We start from the raw sequence: 22,124 nt of genomic DNA on the forward strand, positions 1-22,124 counted from the left end.
CTGTTCACTTTTTATCCCAAATGTACTTGAACATATGTTTTTATCAATCTGTTATCATCCATTCCATAAATATGTCGAAAAACAATATATTTTCTTATAGATTTTCTCATATTTCCTATATTGTGGTATATTTACTTATTACTTCTTAATATCCATTGCTCTGTTGTTTTCATTGAACCTAATATTTTTCGGATGATTCTTTTTTTCTAGTACTTCAAATTTATCTAAACTGTAGTCCAAAACTAGACATTCGCTTGCGTAAAGACATTCTGATCTCACCATTGTATTCTAGTGTCTTATTTTTGCATAAGCATTTCTTGTTGTAAACATTCTTAGTGATGCCATAACCTCTTTCCATCTTGTATAATTTTTCTTCTAGAGCAGATTTTTCTAAAACATTTTATTGAATTATTTCTCCAAGGTATTTGAATTTCTTCACTTTCTCTTATTGGACCAATATATATCGTCAAAAAATGTGTATCTTTTGTGTGTTTGTAATTAACTCGATTTTTCTACAAAGATTTCAAACATTTTTTGACTGTTTCTTCCAAAAAATTTATTTGTGTTGTTGCTTGTCATATTGTAGTCATTATTATTCTTGCGTTCCGGCCTTCTAAGGACCACGTTACAATTTCAATTGTTCCTCCTTAGTTGTTCTTTCCTTTTCCTCCAGTATTCTTTCATTGTTTCACTGCGTTTCTTTTTCCCGTCTTCAGTCCACTTTGTGCCTGTTTTCCTTTCCTTCCTCGCTTGGAATCCTTCCATTTGTAAGACTTTCTTTCTAAAAATCTTTCTTTCCAATAATTCTTCTTCTCGTATGTTGTTCCTTTCCAGGTCTTTCTTGACTTCTTGTAGTCATTAATATAATTATTTTTGTTAACAGAGTTAGAATACAGCAAGTGCATTGTTTCAATCATTTAGAACGAGAATAGATTTCCCAGTTACATTTGTCTTAGAGTAACAAGTTGTGAATGACAAATTCCTATGGACATTATCTATATCGTTGTTTGGGAACCAATACTACGCTAGGAGAAAGTATAATGTTACACCAAGAGAAAAGAAATATATCGACGGTTTACTTGTAAAACCTCGTATGTCCCGATGCTCTTCCTACACATTATTTTCCTTAAGGCTGGCCACGCCTCCCGGCTACATATGGATATGCAGTCCATCAGAACAATTTTCATTGTGTTCAGTTTCCTATACTGACGTGTAAAAAGGGAAAATGGATCTTACCATACCGTGTAGTAGGGATGTTGTTTGAATCACGTATTTACGCACTCCTACAGTATAATGCATTAAAGGATCAATTTCCTTTACACATTAGCACTGGAAAATGAACACAACAAAAATTGTTCTGATGGGCTGCGTATCAATATATGGCTGGGAGGCGTGACCAGTCTTAAGGGAAATAATGGGTAGAAAGAGCATTGCGAGATACGAGGTGTTAGAAGTAAGCCGTCGATATAAAACTGTAAAAATTGCCGAAATATCATAGGAATGTGTCTCTTACAACGAAATGGATCAACTAATTTGCGAGTAAGAGAAAGAGCATCATTTCTGTACATGTTAATTACTCACTGATTATTCAGCATTGAGGCCTTCGGTTCAGAGGGTCCCGGGTTTAATTCCCGCTTCAGTCGTGGATTTTCTTCGTGTCCGATTAATTCTTCTGGTTCGGGGACTGGGTGTTCAGACAAGAGCTACATTACCAACACGCAATAGTGATTACGTATTTGAATACAGGGTTGCGTCAAGAAAGGCCATAAATCAGGGCCAATTTCACATGTGCGACCAACTTCGCAGCCGCAGCTCCACAGATGTGGGAGAATTGGTAGAAGAATAAGGATAAGAATAAAACGATAAGAAGTTTCGCGGTGTTGTTTCCTCAGCATTGGTATACTCAGGGATAACGCCGGTCAGCTATGAAATGGCTGACAGAGTAAAATTGTCGTACTTTGTTTATGACTGAGAGACGTCGGAACAAGTGTAAACCAGTTTCCTCCAGTTCAAGTCAAGTTATTCACGTGGCTGTTATTAGTATGTTTTTCCATTCGGTCTCCAGAGACCGGATTTTAGGCAGTAATAGGATAGAATGCAAAATTAATGATGCAAGTAACGAGTATTGTCCATACCGCGCAACGGTTATGCTGTGAATATTCCATAAAATTTATGTTACTCTCGCTTTATAACGGAAGAACGGGAAAGATGACACTTTCTACTAGCCAAATTTGTTTGCATTCGAACTTATTTCTGACTAAAACTCCGGGGCCTAATTATAATTGATATATATTTTAGATCCTAGACTCTTATCACTATTCTAGCCCCGTTTTGATTGCGAATAACAATAATTGATTTTCGTCGCCATAAGACCTAGCTGCGTCGGTGCGATGTAGTCAGCTATAAAAATAATTTATGCGGGTAAACCATGATCTTACATTCAAACTGCATACATGAATATCGAAGAAAATGTACAGGCTTGTAAGGTTTGCAGGTGAAGGCTTACCCTAACCCGCAAAACATTCCGTACTTAGCAGGTTGCTAAGCGACTAACACTGTCATTAATAGTATGATATATGTGATTTTCATACTTAAAAATGTCATTGCATGCAGCCATGTTTGACTACTGCCTGTCAAGCCAGAGAGTACACATTTCCTCTGACCACGGAAGAATACTATTCCCTGCTAGATACTATTTGATTCTCTAACTTTTTCAAGCTTCCAAATATTTTCAACCGATGGCAGAGAGTTACTATTAACTTACATGCTGCTAAGAGAAAAAGTCTACGTACAAGCGGACCCCCATCATGACATACGTCTTAGATATTACCTGTGAACCTCTATCGAAGGATAAGATAGCTTCACTAGAAAGAGTGAAAGCCATGTATTTAAAAAAAGTTCTCATCCTGGCAAAAAACGCTCCTTATTAAATGTTCATAAAATCACTGAAAAGGACAGGAAAAACAGTATAACTGCGACAGGCATAACAAGACGAGTTATCTGACCTATTTATAACGATTGGTGTGGAGCAGCACGAGTTGCCTAGATATTATTATTATTATTATTATTATTATTATTATTATTATTATTATTATTATTATTATTATTATTATTATTATTATTTTCTGTGCAATACAGATACAAAATGAATTGCGGCAACAAACTAAGTGAAATGTAATTACTCTTTAACGAGCCACCGGAGACCACGGGTACTTTATACCAATATACTCAGAAGGTATCCCTGAACAACACCCGAATGCTCGTCGCTTGAGTTTGGCTTCACTCTTTTGCCCAAATGAGAACAGTGGTAGCTTCTACCTTAAATCTACTACCAGGACCTCTATAGCCCAAAAAATTAACGAGGCTAAAAACACCGACGATTGCACACAATTGAAAGTCTGTACACAGTAAAAATGTTGACATATGTATTAAAAGTACTTTATGTCTAGTTATTTTATTCAGTGCATATAGAGAGATACAGTTTCATTGTGCAGGTCGTTCTTTGAGTACAATTCTCTGTCGTGTGTTTATGTAATACAATAGCCTTAAATCATGATTTTTCTATTTCAAGTACACATGGTAGAATTGAGAATAGAACTAAGCAGAACAATACATATTTTTATGACGCCACATTGTTCCAATTCTCTACCAGATGGAACATTCAAATTTTACACATTCACTACGTAGTTCTTCTTTAAACTGAAGCTCAACTTGTAGGATTCCAGAAATATATAGCAGATATCTTGGATTCAGGAAGTCTGTACTGATATTGACCTATCTAAGGCAATCGATAGAATATATCATAAGTGACTACTGACAACATGAGTGCAATTGGACTAGAAAAATGAGTGACTTAATGGGTGGCTATATTTCTACAAAATAGATCGCTGAGAATTGGAGTAGGCGAAGCTTTATTTGACCCTGTGATAAATAAGAGGGGAATTCCTCAAGGCAGAATTATTGGACCTTTATATTTTCTTATGTATATCAATGATATGTGTAAAGAAGTGTAATCAGAGGTAAGGCTGTTTGCAGATAATGTTATTCTCTACAGAGTAAAAAATAAGTTACAAGATTGTGAGCAACTGCAAAATGACCTCGATAATGTTGTGAGAAGGGCGTAGGCAATGGTATGATATCATAAACGGGGTTAAAAGTCAGGTTGTGAGTTTCACAAATAGGAAAAGTACTCCCAGTTTTAATTACTGAGTTGATGGGGTGAAAGTTCCTTTTGGGGATCATTTTAAGTACCTAGGTGTTAATATGAGGAAAGATCTTCATTGGGGTAATACCAAAAATATGATTGTTAATAAAGGGTATATAAGTCTGTGGTAAGAACCCAAGTAAAGCATGGTTCTAGTGTATGGGACCCTCACCAGGATAACTTGATTCAAGAACTGGAAAAATACAATGAAGAGCAGCTCGATTTGTTCTCAGTGATTTCCGACAAAAGAGTAGCGTTACAATATTTTTGCAACATTTGTGCTGGGAAGACTTGGGAGAAAGGAGATGAGGGGCTCGACTAAGTGGTATGTTCCGATCTCTCAGTGGAGAGATGGCGTGGAATGACATCAGTAGACGAATAAGTTTGAGTGGTCTTTAAAAGTAGGAAAGATCACAATTTGAAGATAAAGTTGGAATGCAGGAGGACAAACTGGGGCAAATATTCGTTTATACGTAGGGGAGTTAGGGATTGGAATAACTTACCAAGGGAGATGTTCAATAAATTTGGAATTTCTTTGCGATCATTTAAGAAAAGGCTAGGAAAACAACAGATAGGGAATTTGCCACCTGGGCGACTGCCCTAAATGCATATCATTAGTGATTGATTGGTTGATTGATTGATTGATTGATTGATTGATTGATTGATTGATTGATTGATTGATTGATTGATTGATTGATTGGTAAACCAAAACAAAAGAATATGGGTTGATTTAAGCATTAATTTCCAGAAGAATTTTTAATTTCATGTGATACATATCATTTTTTAATTCATAGTTGTACAGCAAATACGGCAAGTTCGTTACTTTGAATCATACGCCCGGAAGCAAAAAAGTAATCTCATTTTATCAAAGAGAAAAAATCTCCGTCAATCCGATTGTACCGTCGTTGTTAACAAAATACGGAGAGTATCCCTGATCTTTTTGTTGGTATAGTTCTGATACATCCCGCATATGTATCGCAAAATGATGAAGATGCCTAGGGTAAACCACGTTGCCAACAGGGATGTAGTTCATCGTGCCTCGAAATCATCGTAAAATGAAGGAAAACAGCCTACTTCGGTCACATCTTCTGAAATGAGGAATATTGCCTAATACAACTGATCATAGAAGGCAAGACCTTAGGGAAACAGGGGAGTGAATAGGGACGATTTTCTTGGGTGCAGAATCTCCGAAAGTGGTTGAGCGTTGACGATAAGGCAAACCTCCTGATACGGTAAGTTCAAAGTAGGAAAAATTATTCCATGATGGTCACCAACGTCGAATGAGGAGAAGTCATCGATTGAGGATTCAATCGATGACAAAAATCACAAAGTGAAATAATTTTGCGAATCTTACTCAGACCACTGGTGATCACACAAATTTCTCAATGAAGTTCTGAATACTGAGGCCCGATAGCTATTGCGTCTCATTTCCATGACTGAAGGAGCAACATGGATAACAATGTTGAATGATAGAGTAATTATATAGCTAAAGTAGTTACTGCGTCATAGCCTTTGCAATGTAAGGTCATTATCACGTAACCCCACGGAAAATCCCCTTGAAAACTCTAACTTTAGAGACAGATAACAGATCTTGAAGAGTGTCGATTGGATGTGCTAAGCCACCTGCTTTAATCCGCATAACATGTCAGTCAATTATAGCGCGTTCTTTTCATCCTGCAATTAACAACCGCGCCTCCTCTCCGCTGCAAACTGCATCGTGTGGAAAAGTACTAGCTGCTGGCTAATAACAGAATAACTGAGAAAATTCTTAAAGCACGATTTAACTGAAGATCTTTCCTTTACCATCTTGAAGTCCCTCTTGCAAATGATATAATAATAATAATAATAATAATAATAATAATAATAATAATAATAATAATAATAATAATAATAATAATAATAATAATAATAATAATAATAATAATAATAATAATAATAATAATAATAATAATAATGACTTTCAGGAAATTAAACCAAACAATATGCAGACGATCGTTATTACCCCTCAAACGGGTATCTGTACGAAATTTTCACAAAAATAGTCAATCTACAGGCACACACAGCCGTTACGATTTTATTATTATTATTATTATTAGTATTATATTATATTATATTATATTATATTATATTATATTATATTATATTATATTATATTATATTATATTATATTATATTATATTATCAAATGTTGCTTCCGTATTTCGATATTCTTCGGAGGTAAAAAATGAAAAATTAAAGATCTGTCAAGTTTTTCGTTCGTTACAGGCTGAAACGTATAATTTTGCCAAATTTCAATTTTCTTGCTTGTCTGGCAGATTATGCTGCAATCTGGATTTTGAGTGAGGGGGTAAAAATTATGACTTTCAAGAAATTAAACCAAAAATATGCAGACGATCATTATTACCCCTCAAACGGGTATCTATACGAAATTTTCACAAAAATAGTCAATGTACAGGCACACACAGTCGTTACGATTTTATTTATATAGATAGATAAGGAATCTGCTCCACGTACAACACATTTTAGCTACGTCCGCTGGACTTAACCTGCAAAACCAACCGTTCATGATATCTCACTTATTAATCCTCCTGTCGAAAAATTCACATGAGAATAAAAGTTTTAGAAATGGATTTCCATTAAGGATTGTAGATTGTAGATTTCGATTAATTTCGGATGTGCATATTTTGAGGAAGTGAAAAATAACGGTTTCGGTTTCGGATAAACCCCAAGTAAATTTAGGTATTCAGAAATAATACTGGCCCTAAAACCTACACAAGGACAGGTGGATTCTAAATATCAAGTTTGGTAGAAATATATTTCCGGTGTACAAACTTCTAGGCCTGGTTTTGATGTATTAGTTAAAATTATGTTTACAGTTTGCTTCACGTCATACCGATACAGATAGGTCCTATAGCAACGACGGGAGAACAAAGGGCTAGGAGGGGGAAAGAAGCGTCCTCGGCCTTGATTAAAGTACAGCCCCAGCATTTGCCTGGTGTGAAAATGAGAAACCACGGAAAACCATCTTCAGGGCTGCCAGCACTGGTGTTCGAACCTACTATCTCCTGAATGCAAGCTGATTGCTACGTAATTCAAACCGCGCAGCCCCTCACTTGTTACTTTTAAATTTAACAATTTCATAAAATGTTGAAAAATAATCCTTTAAGGTTTTATTACCCAGATTTTAACTTCTTTCTTCATTCATTACGTTGTTGAATTGAATTATATAAATTGTCTTTACATTATTATTATTATTATTATTATTATTATTATTATTATTATTATTATTATTATTATTATTATTATTATTATTATTATTATATTTTTCAAATAAATGTATTAATATAAAACAATTATCTTGTTACCCACCGGATTAGAGTTATTTAATTACAAGAGAAAGTTAGACTATATTTACAAAAAAAAATTAATGAAGGAATAAACAAACTAATAATAACAATGATAAAAATAATAATGTTACAAGCAGCAATAAATAGGTTAAGCCATTCCATCTGTTTAGCCCTGAACGTTATAAACAAAATTTTGCAATCAGCAGTCTTTCAGTGGTGCTATTTAAGGATCCAACTAGCTTCCGGAATGATGATTTAACACACACACATATTTTATTGGTTAATTAACATGTTAATTAACATTTCAGCCGAAGGTTTATGACATTTTTGAGGATGTGAATGATTTTAACTTGTATCCTGTGGGAACGTTTGAACACAGACACAATATCTTTAATCTTACGAATCGTGAGAAAGAGTCTGATACAACGGATCATGGAACGCAAGGTAGAATGTGGACAGCAAGGATTATCCGTCACCTGGAAACTCCGACAGTAGTTCGATATCCACGACGCGGCTACTGATAACTATGATCGTTAAGCCATCAAGTCTTGGTTTTCCGTACTTTCCCATTTTTACACCAGGCAAACATCAGGGCTGTACCTTAATTAGGGGCATGGTCGTTTCCTTCCCACTCCTATCCCATCGTCGCCATAAGATATGTTTGTGTCGGAGCGACGTAAAGCATCTTGTAAAAAAACATTACAACAGCAAGAGCAACATTAATATTATAACAACATATTAAAAATATATGAATCGATAAATTTCATGATTAAAAAGAAGAGAAAGCAAATGCATTAACACGAGAAACAAAAATGTGCCTGATAATTACTGGAAGTCAGAGAGAGGAGAATTCTCAGGAGGATCTTAGGTCCGGTAAACGAAGATGAGAAATTCCTTGGACGGCACAATACCGAGCTCTACGAACATATAGAGAGACTCCCTGATTACGCTGGAAAAATGAGAGTAGCTTTCTATGGTCATATAGTAAGACTGCCTCCGAAGAGACTGACCAGTCGCCTGTTTCTGGCAGAGTAAGAAGATCGTGTCATTTGACTGACAGAAATTGAGAAAGACACTAAAAAACTGGGAATATCAGATCTTCAAGATAGATGGTCTGTACGACATACCCTGAAAGAAGTCCATGGATTTCAGGAAAATCTCCGGAAGGAAGGTACCCGCTGGACAGATGAAAAAAAAGGAGTTAGACCTGCGGAAAATGCTACAATACTGGTAAAATATCAAAGCCCAACAGTTGAACAAGCGTGGTCCAAAATAGGACCAATCGAACCATGAAGAAGTGAAAGCAATCGGGTAGAAATTAATATAAAATTTGAGGTAAATGAATGCGGATAATAAGTATGTATGATATATATATATATACTGCGTTAGAAATGACCCTCCGCAGCAAGCAGTGCAGCTGCGTCCTATCCGAGTGCAGAGTTCGGGTGGCAGTAGTGTCTGCTCAGGATCAGATGAGAGCGGACACTTATATGGCACAACACAATGAATCGAGAGTTAAAAGTACAACGATTCTGTAACAACGAATTACATAAAGGTAAACTGTTAACAAAGCAACATGAAAAGGAGTGAATTGTAAGTCTAAAGATTGTTGTCCAATTACCAGGTTCACATTAGATGTTGAAAATGTTTAGTACGAATTTCCAGGTATAGGGCAAAGCGTTTGTGTTCATTATCAAAAACTTACACCGACCTCTTACTACGCACGGAGTTCACAATATTTGCTATGGCTACTTTACATTCCTCAACAGTTCTGGGAGTAGACAGGTAAAATGAGGATTTGGCAGCACCCCATAAATAAAGTCAGGAGGGACTACGTAGTAGCCAGAACCATCGTGAAATTATTCTTTCCACGAATATATCACTTAAAAATGCTTGGAGCGATTGGAGGTTTCAGCTGTGCCTCTGTATGCGCCCATAATTTCTGTCTCGTTCAGGTTCGCAATGAACGGGTGAAGGATTTCATTACAGTAAATTTTTGAATCTAACAAAATGTTAAAAATATCGGCTCAATAATGCATGAGCGTGAGATTCTTTGAGAATGAAGTTGTCTTTCAGGAATTGCATGACCGAGCTCGATAGCTGCAGTCGCTTAAGTGCGGCCAGTATCCAGTATTCGGGAGATAGTAGGTTCGAACCCCACTGTCGGCAGCCCTGAAAATGGTTTTCCGTGGTTTCCCATTTTCACACCAGGCAAATGCTGGGGCTGTACCTTAATTAAGGCCACGGCCGCTTCCTTCCCACTCCTAGCCCTGTCCTGTCCCATCGTCGCCATAAGACCTATCTGTGTCGGTGCGACGTAAAGCAACTAGCAAAAAAAAAAAAAAAAAATGAATTGCATGTGAATTTTCAGATGACCAGAATCGGGTATTTTGATGTTCCTCTATGCACAATGAAGACAGATTCTGCTGTGCCAATTTCAGCATGGATTTAGACGGACTTTCAAGGAACCTGTCGAAATTATCCAAAAGTTTCTCTTCCGTTAAAATTAGCTATCAATCAATCAATCAATCAATCAATCAATACTGATCTGCATTTAGGGCAGTCGCCCAGGTGGCAGATTCCCTATCTGTTGCTTTCCTAGCCTTTTCCTAAATGATTTCAAAGAAATTGGAAATTTATTGAACGTCTCCCTTGGTAAGTTATTCCAATCCCTAACTCCCCTTCCTATAAATGAATATTTGCCCCAGTTTGTCCTCTTGAATTCCAACTTTATCTTCATATTGTGATCTTTCCTACTTTTATAAACGCCAATCAAACTTATTCGTCTACTAATGTCATTCCACGCCAACTCTCCGCTGACAGCTCGGAACATACCACTTAGTCGAGCAGCTCTTCTTCTTTCTCTCAATTCTTCCCAACCCAAACATTGCAACATTTTTGTAACGCTACTCTTTTGTCGGAAATCATCCAGAAAAAATCGAGCTGCTTTTCTTTGGATTTTTTCCAGTTCTTGAATCAGGTAATCCTGGTGAGGGTCCCATACACTGGAACCATACTCTAGTTGGGGTCTTACCAGAGACTTATATGCCCTCTCCTTTACATCCTTACTACAACCCCTAAACACCCTCATAACCATGTGCAGAGATCTGTACAATCCCATTTATGTGATTACCCCAATGAAGATCTTTCCTTATATTAACACCTAGATACTTACAATGATCCCCAAAAGGAACTTTCACCCCATCAACGCAGTAATTAAAACTGAGAGGACTTTTCCTATTTGTAAAACTCACAACCTGACTTTTAACCCCGTTTATCATCATACCATTGCCTGCTGTCCATCTCACATTTTCGAGGTCACGCTGCAGTTGCTCACAATCTTTAACTTATTTATCACTCTATAGAGAATAACATCATCCGCAAAATGCCTTACCTCCGATTCCACTCCTTTACTCATATCATTTATATATATAAGAAAACATAAAGGTCCGATAATACTGCCTTGAGGAATTCGACTCTTAATTATTGCAGGGTCAGACAAAGCTTCACCTACTCTAACTCTCTGAGATCTATTTTCTAGAAATATAGCAACCCATTCAGTCACTCTTTTGTCTAGTCCAATTGCACTCATTTTTGCCAGTAGTCTCCCATGATCCACCCTATCAAATGCTTTAGACAGGTCAATCGCGATACAGTCCATTTGACCTCCAGAATCCAAGATATCTGCTATATCTTGCTGGAATCCTACAAGTTGAGCTTCAGTGGAATAACCTTTCCTAAAACCGAATTGCCTTCTATCGAACCAGTTATTAATTTCGCAAACATGTCTAATATAATCAGAAAGAATGCCTTCCCAAAGCTTACATACAATGCATGTCAAACTTACTGGCCTGTAATTTTCAGCTTTATGTCTATCACCCTTTCCTTTATACACAGGGGCTACTATAGCAACTCTCCATTCATCTGGTATAGCTCCTCCGACCAAACAATAATCCCAACCCATTGTCTTTAGTATATCCCCAGAAATCTGATCAATTCCAGCCGCTTTTCTAATTTTCAACTTTTGTATCTTATTGTAAATGTCATTGTTATTGTACCGGGCGGTACACCTCCGCTCCGCTAATTCGAACTTTGCGCCAGTTGAAACTCCTCTACTGGAGGAAGCCTGAACTACAACAACCATGTTAATTCTCAAGTTTCTCAGAAGATGTCCCTACTTGTAAATTTTTAAGTGTTCTGAACTGTGTCGTTTTCGATGTATTTTTGTTTTCCCTATAGCAAGAAGTGTGAACATTCTCTTCTAGATGGCACCTCTTAAGAACTACAATTGTACACTCTAGTGCGAAGTGTAGGAACCTTTTTTTTTTTTTTTTTTTGAAGAAATTTAGTATTTAGAAGTTGGTTCCTTATTAAATTTCTTTCTGCCATTGTTTAAGTTGGCAATGTTAACCCTTTCTTTCCGCCAGTTTTGAAATAGGCCAATCGCAAATTTCTGTAATTAATTTCCCACCAATCCTGGTTTTCTTCTTCAGTTTTGACATGTAATCTTATGGCCGTCCAATAAAAAGCTTGTGGGCGGGTGTTCTTATTCTTGAAAGGTCTCGAATGTTCCACGATGGTATATAAACTGCTGATTTTCGGGTCTCCGGGCCACTTCAGTAACATCTATCATTGTGTAAATTATGTAGCAGGGGGCGGGAATCGCCTCTTTCGTCGGGCAGCAGTTCATCAATAAGGTAATGGCCTTTTAATAACTTATTTTCTTGCTAGCTCAGCAGTTTAACTCTCGGGGCAGGTTCGATACCTTTTACCATGTAACTTTCCTCCAAAATGTAAAAGACACTTGATATAGATTCTATCTCTTTAAACTACATATTGGGATAGAGAGTGCTTAACCCTCTCGAGCTCCCACTCATTTTGCGTTGAGGTGAACTTATTTTCACAACCGTTTCTTCCCTTCCTAATGTAATATAAATTTTTTATATAAGTCACCTCTGTAGTATGGGATTAGCCTTTGCATAAGCGGCCTAGATCCAAATAGTTTTTAATAAAGTATATTCGGAGTGCAAGTTACGCCTCCACTCAAGTTTGTATTTTGGGGCCATGTAATTGTCCTGTTTCTTTGGTGAATAGGCCTCAGTAGGTTGAGTGTTTTTACCCCTGTGTCTATGTCTTTGGAGGACAGCTTGAAGGTGGAATTTGGTGTGGCCATTGATAGGCAGGAACTTTGAGAGCGGGTTGCTCTTCCCAAAAAAATTTGTTTCTGCGTGCCTCGAGGAGGCTTTACTGTGTAATTGGGAGCAAGAGCTCATGGGCATGATTGGGGTCTTCTGCCCCTTTGTTGAATCTTGTATATGGGTAAAGTTAGGCTTATAGCTCAAGAATTGTGTGTCTGGCTCTCGGAGCCCAAATCCTGTAAGCACTGTAATTGTACATTCTCGATTTGTTGCTAGGCTACTAAGTACCTGTTATATTTGTTATTTCTTGATCTTGAAAAGAAAATATAACCTTGTTAAATGTTAAATTAACTTTAATTTCGTAGATTGAGACCTATTCATCCCAGCACCTTCTTTCACCTCTGCTGATCCACCAAACCACGGTAACAGTTATCATATGTAAATTTTATTACTTCTTTGGCCTTAGTCCCCTCCTCTATCTCGACATTTTCCTCGTAACCAACAATCTTTACATACTGCTGACTGGATACTTCTGCCTTTTGAAGATCCTCACATACACACTCCCCTTGTTCATTAATTATTCCTGGAATGTCCTTCTTGGAACCTGTTTCTGCCTTAAAATACCTATACATACCCTTCCATTTTTCACTAAAATTCACTAATACCATCTATTACTTCAGTTTCCCTATAGAGCTCATCTGGTTTTATCAGCACGACATCCAGGATATTTTTTTCTCTGGTTGGTTCCATCATTTTCTGAATCAGCTGTCCTTCCCATATTAACTTATTTGCCATTTGTTGGTCATGCTTCCTGTCGTTCGCATTTCCTTCCCAATTGACATCTGGCAAATTCAGATCTCCCGCTACAATCACATTTCTTTTCATGTCGTTTCCCACATAGCTGACTATCCTATCAAATAATTCCGAATCCGCGTCAGTGCTACCCTTTCCCGATCTGTACACTCCAAATATATCAAGTTGCCTATTATCTTTAGAAATGAGCCTTACACCTAGAATTTCATGTGTCTCATCTTTAACTTTTTCGTAGCTTACAAATTCTTCTTTCACCAGAATGAACACTCCCCCTCCCACCCTTCCTATCCTATCTCTACGATACACACTCCAGTGCCGTGATAAAATTTCTGCATCCATTATATCACTTCTCAGCCATGATTCAACTCCTATTACAATATCTGGTAAATATATATCTATTAACTTACTTAATTCTATTCCTTTCCTTACAATACTTCTGCAGTTCAACACTAACAATTTTATGTCATCCCTACTTGATTTCCAGTTCCCTGTTCCCTTATCACCGCTCCCTAGGCCATCCCGTTTCCCTGAATGTACCTCCCTATTACCCTTCCAAACAGATTTCCTAACTTATACGTACCACTGCGGTTTAAATGAAGGCCATCTGAGCGCAGATCCCTATCCCCTACCCACCCATTAGGATCTAGAAATTTCACTCCCAGTTTCCCACATACCCACTCCATAGTCTCATTTAAATCCCCAATCACCCTCCAGTCAGTATCCCTTCTACACAGTATTCCACTAATAACAATCTCCGCTTTCTTAAACTTCACCCGTGCTGCATTTACCAGATCCCACACATCTCCAACTATGTTGGTACTTATATCAGCTTGCCTTACGTTGTTGGTAACAACGTGAAACACTACCACCTTCTCCTTCCCCTTCTCCCTCTCTTCTACTTTCCTCAACATCTGCCTCAACCTAATTCCTGGATAACACTCTACCCTGGTACCCTTTCCTCCACACACTTTCCCCACGTGTCTAACGATGGAATCCCCCATGAACAGAGCCTCAACCCTACCCACCTCATTTGATCCCCTCCCCTCCTGGTCAGCCCTATCTTTCCTGATAGCTGCAGAAGCTACTTCCTCCTCCCTTTTCTCCTTCCCATGACCCTGTTCTACCTGTCTTTTCCTATCCTCTCCTCTACGTTTTCCTTTCCTACCTTTTCCCTTCCTCCTACTTCCAAACATCTCACCAACAGTTCCCTGTCCCTCATCTTCCCTCTGTTGTTCTACCTGGAGTGACTCATACCGATTTCGCACAGACACCTGTCCTGAATTCTGATCCTGAATAGAGCCCTTAGCCTGCAATCTCCTTCCCCTTAGAACATTTAGACCACCTGTCTTCTACAACTCCTCCCTTTCCTTCCCCTCCCTCTTGTACACCTACTGTAACCTGTACATTGTTTGAGGAAGTCCTATCTTCCTTCCTGTCTTCTGTGAGAATCCTAATTATCTCCCTCAAACTTTCCAACTCCTCCCTCATACCCCTCAGTGCCTCGCTACACCCACAGTAAGTACACTCGCGCTCCTTAGCCATTCTTTACGGGGGAAAAATTAAATTAAAAATAAAATAACTTATTTGCAAAAAATAAATGAACGGAGGGATATATTGTCTGGGATAGTACACAACAATAAGGTAATTAATATACGACTACACTACAATATTACTTAGTCGTGCTCTATTTTTTTTAATCCTACAACCCCTGACAGGATAAAAACTGCTGTTAATTACTGAATATAGAAAGTAATAGCCTACACAAGAACTACACAATTCCAAACTGCAATTAAGCCTATTCTAATTACAACAACAGTATTTTAGTAAGAGTTTCTACGGATACCTCTACTACACCAGTACTACACAAATATTTTACAATAATAAAATAATCACACTAAATTCTAATAAGCCCGCCTGGTGGCCATGATCGTTAAGGCGCTGAAGTCTAAAAACGGTCTAACACCGAGGTTAGCCGGTTCGAGTCCCGTTGGTCGAAAAATTTTCACCATCAGAATGTTGGCTGGCAGGGTAGGGGAGGTGGTGGTATACAATTTCTAATCACAAGATTGCGTGCCAAAAGCCTGGATTAAATTCCAGACCTCTCCGCAGTGCTCATATGGAGTGAGGGCATATGACGCTGTTGATGGTGATTCGTCCGTCGGATGGGGATGTTAAGCCTTGAGCAGACCCCTTGGTGCTATTCGACAGGAGTAGGCTATGTGCCGGCACCGGGTTTCACCCTCTCCCTACTATCATATATCACGTCATTCATTTCATCTCTCATTAACTCCTCTGATGAGGTTGACGTCATGAAGGGCATCCGGTCATAAAAAAACTGCCACGACAAATTCATCTCACCTCATACCCGACCCCGTAGGGAAACGGGACAAGGATTGGACAAACCAAACACTAAATTCTAATAGGATATTACTCCTATACTACTGTACAGTACACTACAGTAATTTTAAACTACTTTCAGACGTATCCTAATTACGATACCGGTACCGAACCGTATGTCACTAAACTAAGCACAACAGAAATGAAATTTGCAAGAACTACTGTACTCAAAGATTACCAACGAAGCTAAATGCTTAGACAAATTATTATTAGTATTACGGTCTAATAGATACACACGAAAAATAACACACGAATATAGCAGGCAGGATACGGCACTATCTAAATGTACTGTATCTATACTACAATGTATCTACACTCGGAGCATAGAATATTGCACAGCAGCTATAAAACTGACTTCTCAAATCTCGCATAGTAACACGAAGTGGTAGAACTGAGTCGGGATACCATTCGCGAGATCTTTTTTTTTTTTTCATTGTGTCCGTGTATTTTTCACCTTCCCGGAAAATCCGCTCTACTGAAAACGTTCGCTCCTCTGCAGTAAACACATTAAGTCTCGCACATTGCTGACAACCTCTCACTGTTGGCGGGGGCGGTAGAACAACACCCGCGGTAGCAGCTGCCTTCCGTAAAAGGAGCCCCAAGAGCTCTCAAGTAGGGAGTATGGGTTGGTGACCACGGGGCCCTTAGCTGAGTTCTGGCATTCCTTGCACTTACTTATGCCATACTTCTCACTTTCACCTAACCTACCCGAAATCGCTTGGTCAACTCTTGTTCTTTTCCGACCCAGAAGGTACTTCGTGTGGATGCCTAGGGAGTCTTTCATTTTCACGCCTATGTCGGTCCTCGTAATTCCTTGGCCAAGACTTTAATTTTTCGAAGTGTTGGATTTCGTCCATTTTTTACTATGACTATTTTTAATAGAGGATGGTTGCCCAGTCGTATTTCCTCTTAAAACAATAATATCCACCACCACCACCACCACCACCACCACCACCACCACCACCACCACCACCACCACCACCACCACCACCACCTCCCGCGACGTTCACACTAACATCATTACATCCCACGCGGCTCGACTGCAGCATTGCCAACATATGCAGTATCACCTCTCGCCAAGGTCACTGCGAAGACTGATTTCTAACGCACCCCATGTATGTATGTATGTATGTATGTATAGGAACGCTTTTTGCATCCTTAACGGTCCTAGATCAGGTGTTTCTGAATAGTCACCCTTGGAAAATGAGCGTGATCGTTTACCGTTGCCTTCCTCACTTAAATCAAGAAGGGATATTACATATCGCTTACCGAACCCACAAGAACATAAACACCAACTGACCTTATAATATCACACTGTTCCTACCTACGTAATTGCGTTACTGGCATTGACTAGAGTCATAGATCAGATTTAGATAACGTTGATCGAAGTGACACACTTGTTCCAGCTCATAGAGACGACATGCTGCGCTGTAAACACTAAGATATGAATCTGGACTGTCAGCTATTAGAAAGGAAAATGCACAATTCATTTACGGGAGTGTCCGGTCTGATAATTATTTGCTCAGATGTTCTTGATAACTTAGTTACAGTTTCCTAGGAAAAAAAAAACATAAGATATTTACAATAGGAAATCAAAGATAATTTGCATTTGTTATTTTTTGTACATAGGTTTGCTATTTATGGAGTCGTATTTCGCTAAAGTAAGACCTGACTACTCCTCTTGAGTCAGCGTATTATGATTCGATTTCAAGTAGTTATTATAGAAAGAGATTTGACATTGAGGTTTCGAACATATTACGTTTTCCTTTTATTACCTTTGCGTGCTAAGTACTTTTTCTGCGTTACAGTATACTACGACTGAAATCGAATAGTAACCATATACAGTATGAATAAAACTGGTTTATGTGTCCGTACTTAAAATATTTTTGAACTAGGGGTCAGGGCTGCACTTTTATGTAACTTCTTCTTTTTTGTTCTTCTCCTTTTTCAGTTAAGTTGCATAGAGTGGGCACTTCGAATGGATTTAGTGAAGTATTACAGCCGGATTCCTTTCATGACTCCAACCTTATGTGGAGGGTTGTATTCAGTACTGCGTGTTTCTGTGGTGGTTTGTCGTGAGATGTGTTGTCTGTATTTGAAGATAAGTATTGAGACCAACACAAACACCCAACCGAGCAGTGGTGGCACGGTATAGGTCACGTAGCTGTCAGTTTGCATTCGGGAGATAGTGGGTTCGAACCGCACTTTCGGCAGTCCTGAAAATAGTTTCCGTGGTTTTCCATTTTCCTGCAGTAAGGCGAATGCCGGTACAGTTCTGGCCGCATCGACCTCAAACTTCTCCACTTCCCATATCACCGTACCGCATCTCCTGACCTGTGAAAGGGCATCACACTTTAAGGGGCCTACCTCCCCGTTCAGGGGAGGAATGACAACTTAGAGTAGTATCAGTTAATCGTCATTGTTCTCTCCCAAGGGATTTCGTCTTAGGAGAATTGACCTCCTACCGTAGTCTTTCATCAGTTTCACGCACTTCCATCTCTCCTATCCGACCTTCCTTGGTCAACTCATTTTCTTCGGAATCAAGATTTGAAGGACCTAGAGGGCCTCTTATAAATGCAATTTATTTATTTATTTATTTATTTATTTATTTATTTATTTATTTATTTATTTATTTATTTATTTACTTACTTGTTTATTCATTCATTCTCGTTTCCTTGAGGCTCCTTACCACATGATTCCTAATTGTGGTGAACTTTCTTCATACCTCAGTATTCCTTCATCTTTGTACTGTGGGTTGCTTTCCTTTCCTCTCCTGAGTCCACTTCACTCCTACTTCCGAATGCAACGTTTTAGCTCTCAGTGACTGGAGAGTGTCGGATGTTCCGATCGGCATTCTAAATTTATCCCCGTTGAATATATTCTTGGGATATATTTATATATACATACAGATATTTATTTATTTATTTATTTATTTATTTATGTATTTATTTATTTATTTATTTATGTATTTATTTATTTATTTATTTATTTATTTATTTATTTATTTATTTGTTTCATGCAAGTTGTGATGGTAGGTCTCTCTTACACGTAAACAAATTATTGAGTAATTCCAACTTAATTTTATTATATTTTTGAATTTCATATCGGACAAAGACCAATATCTCCAACAACACCATTCACCCGACTGTATTTAATGGCTCCTGAACATGGACAGATTGGAAGACTGACCGAGTCAAGCTTCATATATTCGTAAGTAAGGCAGACCCTCCGATGAGGGTGGGCGGCATCTGCCATGTGTAGGTAACTGCGTGTAATTGTGGTGGAGGATAGTGTTGTGTGTGGTGTGTGAGTTGGAGGGATGTTGGGGACAGCACAAACACCCAGCCCCCGGGCCATTGGAATTAACCAATGAAGGTTAAAATCTCCGACCCGGCCGGCAATCTAACCCGGGACCCTCTGAACCGAAATCCAGTACGCTGACCATTCAGACAACGAGTCGGACATCTTCGTAAGTAAATAGTTGAGACGAATCTTTTGGTCTGTCACGTATGGAAGGTGTCGGAGGACAAACAAAGGGATATTTAGTTTGAAAGGCCAATTTTTAATCACAAACAATATGAGAAACAAACAGATCTAGTGGGTTGATCAGGTGGTGAGGATGCCAGAAAATTCAGTACCTAAAAGAGTGAGTAAGGGAATTTCACAAAGGAACGCGTACCTACAGTAGACCAAATCTGCGATGATGAGGCGAGCTAGAAAAATGTTTAAACGAATTGTACGTCACGAGATGGACTAACAAGGGTTGAGGTAGCACGTAGTGTTCATGGGTGGTGAGTGTTGAATGACGATGATGATGATGATGATGATGATGGTGGTGATTTATCTTTAGATAATATACATTTATGCCCATAAATATAAAATATGAATAATTTAGTAAAAGAATGTGCTTATTTTACATTATTTTCAAAACGGGACACTAGATCTACCCGGTAGCAATATGGATTTTACTACAGTAACTATGGAAGTATACGTAGGTCGAGTCATAAGTCATGGCAACTATTTTTTTCTCTCGTGAACAGGAGACAACTCGGAAAATCTAGAATATGCATTTGGAAACGTGCGGTATGTACTTGCGCATGATGCCACTAGATGGTGTAAACAACAGTGTGGGTCTAGGCATGCCCCCAAGTTCAGTGTATGAGTGAGAGCGTCACAAAATGGAAGTCAACAAGCAGGAGCATCTATCGTATATTAAAATAGCAGTTCTCCGCGGCAGAAATGCACGCCAATGCCATGCAGAGCTGCGGGAAGCGTTAGGTGTACATGCCATGCCCTATAGAACAGTGGCGAGGTGAGTGGAGGCATTCAAACATGCAGCGAAAAGTATTCAGCACCTGCCCCACCGCTGGCAAAGTACAGTAGAAACCTTGGGTGATTATTTCGAAGGTCTGTAACCAGTGGAGATCTGTCCTTTGTTCGTAGTCTTGTGTATTTGCTGTCTCTACCATAATAAAACAATGTTTACCAATGGCCTGTGTTCGGTCACTTTCATACGAGAATCTCCTAAAGTAAGAATTTGTCTTCAGGCACTGTGCATAAGTACATGCCCTATATTTCCAAATGCATATCTTAAATTTTCGGTGTTGTCTCCTATTCGCGAGAAAAAAAATGGTTGCTACGATTTATGATTCGACCCTCGTATATCGTTTCCTGTTTATGCCAGTATGCTTATATCTGATTCGAGCATAGTATTTTTCACGTAAAATTGCACAAGCCATTTTGTTTAAGAAGGTGCAATTTAACACGAACTCACAAACTGAAACTGGTTGACCTTCACATCTTGCAGTAGCAATCGACACAGACGTAGAACGTTTTTTATACATCTATCTATTTGTATTTATGATTAAAACAGTGGCGTACCGTACGTGTTTCCTTTCGATATTTTCAGGAACATTAATTTCTAAACTTATAGACGTTGAATGGCGAAGGAAAGTTGTTTATTGTCTATTCCAGCATTACGCAAGAACCGCTGAAAATATTTTTTTTGGGACTTGGTATTTATTCTAGGGTACTGGGAGGTTTCAAAAATAAAATTTAAGGTTTTTGTTTCTAAATTTACATGTGAACACTCCATTTTAATGAAAGGTGGAATACATTCATCAAGATATCTCCCTCAATACTGGGTTTAAAAAGAAATGTTCAAGACGAAAGGATGCTTTAAAAATTAGTTTTCAGTATTTTTTATCATATGAAGAATTTCAACAGGGTAACATTTTTGAAATCCCGTCTCCCCTCCCCTACTCTGCGCCAATGATAAAGGGTAACACGCGCGCAGATGTACCCGCCAGTCTATTCCCCTCCCCGACTGACCACCAGTGATCAGCTCAGATAAATTCGCCCGGTAGCGATCAATCACGTAAACATTCCTTGCTGCAATTTCCTGACAATCACATTTCAATTATGGTTTATGAAGCTGTCGCTGATTCATTTAAATTGACTTACTCATTCATAGCATAAATTGAAGTGCAACAGAACTTCATTCTCTATTATCAAGATAGCCGATGTCACACGAGACTGTAGGACAGGTAAGCGCTTTATCAAATCCCGCCAGTCCATCGCTTTTCGAGTTACACTGCAGGTCGCGTTGTTGTTGACATAACTGCAGAGGTTGCATTTCCTTTTTATTAGAAAACTTACTATCAGGTTCAAATCGAAGTAATCTGTAAATACAATTGATTTCAATTTTAGTCTCCCGATTTCCACAGTACATCAGCTCTGGTGCGCATAGGCCGCGTGACTAGATCATGGAACTTAACCAGTAGATCTGAGTGCGTTGTACCGAAATAATCGCAAACGGCATGGATTACCTAAATAGATGTTTTTCCCTTGGGATACAAGTTACTATACCACACTTGTCACCGTTTGGATAATTTCAATAAACTATGCGTATGTTATCCGCTAGTACGACTGTAAGTAGCCGTGTCTTTATACTTTGGAACCCAGGTATATGTAGCTAGTACCAAATAATTTAATTCTTAGAGAGGTATTATTTTAAGTAGTACGTTGTCAATTTTTCTAAACTCTATCACAGTTAGACCACTAAATTGCCATCCACTGTTTAAAATTCATGTTAAGGGAAAATATTGTTTGAGAAAAAAAAAAAAGAAAAGTAAGGAATACTTGTTACAAATTAATGAGTGCAGCTGCGAGCTACTATGAGGAGGCAAGTGCCCCACTCTCCTCACTCTAAAGCACGGCACGTGT

This window comes from Anabrus simplex, chromosome 1 (genome assembly GCF_040414725.1).
Source record: "Anabrus simplex isolate iqAnaSimp1 chromosome 1, ASM4041472v1, whole genome shotgun sequence".
Taxonomy (NCBI): Eukaryota; Metazoa; Arthropoda; class Insecta; order Orthoptera; family Tettigoniidae; genus Anabrus; species Anabrus simplex.